Here is a 6000-nt window from a genome sequence, read left to right as displayed (position 1 = left end):
ATTGCAACTTTACACAGCCAGGCTTTTCAATTACCCACACCTTGTTAGTCAGCATAGATGGAGGGAGTTTCCATTCTGGGATCTGCCTTTACAAGAAAATAACAGGTTCTGACCTTTAAAAAAAACATGTTCAAGACTTATTGGGTATCCCGGCAAGAAAGGTCATACGAAGTACATATGCAGTGGGGGACTGTGTCCACCTGGAGGCACCCAAAGTATGCGCCAAGGAACTTCTCCCCTTTCAGGAGTAGAAATTTGTCAAATTTCTACTAATTCTTTATTTATTGAATTCTTTTTAAAGATTAGAATCTACATGCAACCATAAAAAAACTGGTGCACAATTTTATTATTTTCCAGTCATAGTGATCAGCTGGGGTTATCTGGAAGTTTGAACAGTGGTTGGAAAATATGTAGAGTTATTATATGAAGCAACATTAAGATTTACGTATGATAATTAAAACAATGAAAATAACATTGATTTATATTCATATAGATGATGAGTATATATGGGTATATTTATATGTGAATTTATAGGAAGATAATATTTCAATGGGCAGCACTTTTTGCTAGTATAAGACATTTCCTTCTGGAATAAGATATTTTCAGAAAATTTCAAATGTCTGAGACTTCAGTGCCCTAATGGAATAATAAATAATTCACTGAGAATATATGTTGTGATGTCACTATCAAATTCAAGAGAATTTTTAAGAAGGATTTACTAAATATGTATTTTCCACCTGATGTTTCAACTTTCATACAATTATGTGTGTGTGTGTGTGTGTGTGTGTGTGTCTGAAAGTGAGAGATACATATACAGTTTAAGGATTATCTCAATGTCTAGATAAATCTATTTCTTGAATTAAACAGCTCTAATTGTCCTTTCCTTTACCTGAACTAGTCCACCTTACTTTAGACTAGGGAATCATGGATTCTCAGCATTATAAAGTGTCTCAGATGACTATCTAGTGTTCAACTTCCATTCAGGAATCTGTTCTCCAATCCCCCAGTCAGAGATTTTGGAGAGGTAACAAATAGAACTGATTTGGGGCTGGTCTAAGGGTAGAAGAGTAGCAAAATAAAGTTATTTTTATAGGAAATAGTTCTGTTGTTTTTCTTTAGAAACACACACACATATCAGTGTCTATGCATTTCTACCTTCATAATGCCCCACACAAATACTTATGTGGCAGTGTTAGATTTTAGGATCTTGGTTAATCATAAATGTGTCCTTCACATTTATAAGGTCTGATTAAAGATCATAGAGCAAACACTTACCAGCACAAAATACAACAGGGGCTTTCCAACCTGTCTTTCATCTTTTAGTTCCCTCAAATCTGATTGCCATCCCGATCATCTCCTACCCAAATACTATCCATTCATTCAAGACCCAGCTCAAATGATACTTCTTCCAAGACTTCCTTGATTATCTCGGTTCTGGGGAGGAGAGAGTGGATTTTTTTCCCTTTATACATTCCATATAGTAAAAAGACAGGAAGTTTATGAAGTAGCTGGGAACATAAGCTCATTGGAAAAAGAGACAGAAGAGATTGCACTCATCAGGCTTTTCTTTCACTAGAAGAAACTGAAACCCAGAGAAATTGAGTAATTGACCTTAGTCCACAGTTATTAGGTATCAATACTCTTACCACTGTAACATACCAATCCTATAGGCAAGACAAACTTAATGAAGCTACTCTTCACTGTGACTGTTAAAGAGCATCTAAGTTTCTGCTCGTAAGAAATGCAAGATGTTTTTGTTATTCCTGTCTCAAAAAAGAGAAAGCAGTCAAGCTCTTTCTTGTTTTTAAAATGTTGGGCAAACTGGATCACCAAAATGAGAAACATTTGGTCACTTTGGAGAACTACTATTAGACAGGTTATTAGGTTTGGGGGACCTTAAAGTAACAGGCAGATTACAGCAGTCATAGTGTAATGTTTGAAATCTGGTTACCATAATTGTATCCTGGGCCTGCCTGATCTAACCTACAGGATTTGCCATCCTATTTCTATTTTTTTAAAAGCCATATTAGTGTTTGTTATACTACAGTGAAGGATGCAATGTACATTCTGGATAACGGCAGGATTTTCCAAGTGTCTCCTGAACAATTTAGTTTCTTTTTTTTTTCCCATTAGGAAGTTCCCACTGACCCTGGGATCAGGATCTACTTAAAATTCAAATTTCTACTTAAAACCCAAACTCTGAAGAATCCCTTTACTCTTAGCTTGCTTGCATAGATCCAGACAGGTTAGGCTTGGAGAGCTGAGGATTCTGAGGTGTGACAAACTCTTGGCCCCAGTGAGGGAGTGCATTTGAGCTCTAACTGAAAAGCTTAGAAAAAGTCTGTATCTCCCCCCCCCACACACACACACACATTCACTCACCCCAACTATCCCACTGCGTTCCTAAATTAAGTGGCCGTAAGGGGATCTAGCATTTTCTGCCGGCCTTGGGGCATGAAAAGGGCCAGTCTCTAAACCTGTAGAAGAGAGTTCCCTAGCTCCTGGCGGAGCGTGCATCTCACTACGTTGGGCAACATTGTAATTAAGTGGAAGTCTGGCTGTGTTTTTTAGCAGTGCAATCATTCTGAAGAGGCAACAAAGCGGGCTGCAGGATCGTAAATCTCTTTAGGAGAAATACAGAAATAAAGATTACAAGCCTGAATTGATTATAGAAGGAAGGGGGAGAGTGGTTTTAAATTGCCTTTCTCAACTCCGCCCTACCACTACCTCTCTCCACCCCACCCTTCCCTTACTTTTTCCACACTTTCCTTTGAAAGAAATAAGCCTCAGACTAAATGGCAAACCAGGGAGCTGTCCCATAGAGGACAGGATAATGAGCTAAAAGGCTCTTTTACGATTCTAGTTTAGTTTTTCCGAGGAGACTGGCAGGTATTGCCCTCCTGTGTCTTGAGAGGGCATTCCCCCTGATCTTTGCATGCCTGGGCTTTGGAGAAGCCATATATGTCAAGAAGTCCTGGAGTTCCTGCCTGATGAAGTCTCCGGAAATGTCTTTAGATTTTTCTTATTTTATGAAATCAAATGTAAAAATTCTCTGATCACATGTGGGTGAGCTGTGGCTGCAATTCACTTTCTTTTTACGGATACTGAAATGTTTGCAGTTTTAAAGGTGAGTGGATCCAGGTGATCTTGGAATATTGCTGCTGTATAGCTTAAATGACGAGCAGTAACTCCTCATCTCGTGTTTGTTTGTTTCTGTGCGTGTGTGTGTGTGAATGCGTGCATGTATGAAGGGCTAGCTTTTCTGCAGGATTTTATTTATTTATTGCCACTTTAACCGTGAGAAACTTCAGAGACGAAGAATAAATGCGTGTGTCTTTTTGTGCACGACTGTTTTGCGTGCGTGTGCACGAATGTTCAGGAGTCGATGCTTCTGGGTGTCGGAGGAGGGCGGGGCGAGAGTGAGGGTAACCAAAAGGACTCTCTCAACTCTCTCTCTCTCTCTCTCTCTCTCTCTCTCTCTCTCTCTCTCTCTCTCTGCATCGTATTCCTTTGCTGAGGTTCAAAGATTAGAATAACAGGTGTTATTTCTCGCTGCTAATTTGCCCTCTTTGGCAAACTCAGTTCCGAACCATTGTATGCTTGGGATTTATCGTGGTACCCAACTCTCATGACTGTGCATTCACTTTGTTTATTAAACAAAATAATCCACTCCATTCTTGGACAAATGAGCTTCATTGGGACTCTAGAACAGCCCTGCTTAGCCCACCATGACGTCGGCCTTTGAATTGATTCGAAGACTTACATACTAATTTTGTCCACCTTGCTACAGAGGACTAGATATTGAATTTCTGGTGGGTCAAATATACCTTACATCAGGTAGTCGGGGCACTGATAAGACTTCATACAGTCACTAACACAGATTGGCATTATATACCATAGAAAAGGAGCGGAAGCCAAGAAGTCGTTTTGAAGTTTGGAGTTTGTTATTTTAAAGCAACGGATGACATGTCTGCAATCTCTTTAGAAAACATTTGAGGTTAGAATACACACACTAACCTCTCACGGTTCCCATCTGGATTGGTGTTACTGAAAAAACTGGATACGTGGTAATTGTTCTTCACGCGGCTGCTCCTTTTTCACCCCGCTGCTTCGCTGAGGGAGTTACTTTGTTGATTATGGAAGGTTCCTTTACAATTCTCTCCTTTCCTCTCCAGCCCCCATTAAAATGAAATCAGGTCTGATTTCGTCTCTTAAAGTTTGGACTTTGGGGGTCAAGTGTAAAACAAGTGAGTTGTTTTCTTCCAAAAGAAAGAAGAAAAGCAAGCTTCTGTTGAAAGTATTTGGTCGCTTGAATTCTTCTCAACCCAAGAAGTAATCTGTGAATTACTATAATCTCTATATTCCTTCCTCTTTCCCCCTCCTTTTCCTTTTTCCTTCCATCCCTTTTTTTTTCTTTGCTACTTTCTTTCCTGATCAAGAATTCATTGATTTGATATCTAAAGTGAATCTTTCACAAAATCTCTATGTTTGATTTCTTTTTTCTTTACCCAAAATTGAAAAACAATCAACCATTTTCCTCGGCGCCGATGGTTGTATGTCCTGGACAGCGTTCATTCTTTTTCTGCCCAGATGTTGCCCAGATGTGTAAATACCCTCCAAGAGACGCCCTATCATTCCAAGAGTTTTCTGCCGTAGGATGGCAACGAGGTGGCAGATGTCGATATTTCTGAGCAAACACTTTTAAAGTTTTTCAGAATATTGGTAAAATGTCAGGCATTCTTCCCTGATGTATTTGTTTTTCCCGAAGCAGTTCCCGTTATAAACCAAGGGGTATTTGATGTTTGTAGTTGTTTTTCTCACCTTCACCTACAGTATTGTGAATGAATTGCCTTTCATACACCTGAAGCAGCAATAGCTTGGCCCAACCCAGGCACAAGGCAACAGTAAATCGAGAGGCTATTTAGGAATTGACGCATCAGTCTGGAAGTCATTTGCCCGCAGTACTAATTGATTTCTAGTATTATAAACATTTTCCGTACTGTCCACTGTTTCCTCTTGTGATAGTGGTAGAAGTAAACTGGGTGTTTTAAAATATAAACTGTTGCAGCATCCGTAGTTGCGTTATAAGACCCGTGCAAATACTTGCTAGAAAAGTTTGAAGCAAGGTTATTCATTCTCGGTGCCATTGTGTAGAGACAGCCCCCCTTTTTATGGAAAAAAATTCCTTGCAAAAATAGGGATTTTTTAATCGTTCCCCCAAAGGGTGTCTCTTTCCATACTATGTATGAATGAGCGACTGTGATTAGCATCGTGGGTTGTTGGGGTTATTTCACCATTAAAACAATGTATTATTTATTTTGGCCTGGATCATAATCCTCCTTGCTCCTTCCCCCAAAGCTCCTAGTAAGGAAAGTTGAACTTAAACCCTCTCTACCTCTACCCCTAACCACGAAAAATAAAACAAGAAACCTGACTCATATGCACGGATGTACCCTCATTTGGGACTAAATTTAGGAGAGATATTAAATATCCCTCCTTTAGCGTGGAAGGCTGTAGCTTTGCACCCTTCAAGGAAACGCGGGAAAACACTCAGTCGCCCAGGTTCCTGGTTCTCAGGGCTGGCCCAGCCCGTCTGTCAGAACCGTCAGAGAACAGCAAGGTCTTCTTGAGGCGATCAGAAAAGCCACAGCTCACATTTCACGAGGAATACCTTCAGGTGGTGGTGGAACGTGCGTGGAGGTGGAGGGCAGCGAAGGAGTAAGCAACACACACACACACAAACACACAGAAGCATGTAATCCTAGTTTTAAAGACTAACCGCTCTACCCGGTAATAAGTTAATGGCATTAACTACGGCAGCGTCCCCCCTCCCCCTCTCCAGTCCATGCACACTCACCCCCTCCCCTGTTCTCAACTGGCTTCTGTTCCCAGGCTGTTCCTGGCAACTTTGCGTCTTCGGCTGGGGAAGTGTGACCCTCGCAGCTTGCCGGCTTATTGCCGCCTGCTGCTGCTACTGTTAGAACTTGACGGCCCGCCCAT

At 40.8% G+C, this 6000-nt stretch overlaps 1 protein-coding gene across 1 annotated transcript in view; it reads left to right on the top strand.

Annotated features, from left to right (window-relative positions):
- Positions 1 to 2797: 2797 nt before the first annotated feature.
- The window catches only part of SIM1 (SIM bHLH transcription factor 1), an 84171-nt gene continuing 80968 nt past the window's right edge, over positions 2798 to 6000 (top strand). The window contains exon 1 of the mRNA XM_074187237.1: positions 2798 to 3127. The gene's annotated coding sequence lies outside the window, so the exon portion shown is untranslated. The remainder of the gene's footprint in view (positions 3128 to 6000) is intronic.

The sequence above is a fragment of the Macrotis lagotis genome, chromosome 5 (genome assembly GCF_037893015.1).
Source record: "Macrotis lagotis isolate mMagLag1 chromosome 5, bilby.v1.9.chrom.fasta, whole genome shotgun sequence".
Taxonomy (NCBI): Eukaryota; Metazoa; Chordata; class Mammalia; order Peramelemorphia; family Peramelidae; genus Macrotis; species Macrotis lagotis.
This window is presented reverse-complemented; position numbering and strand designations above follow the sequence as displayed.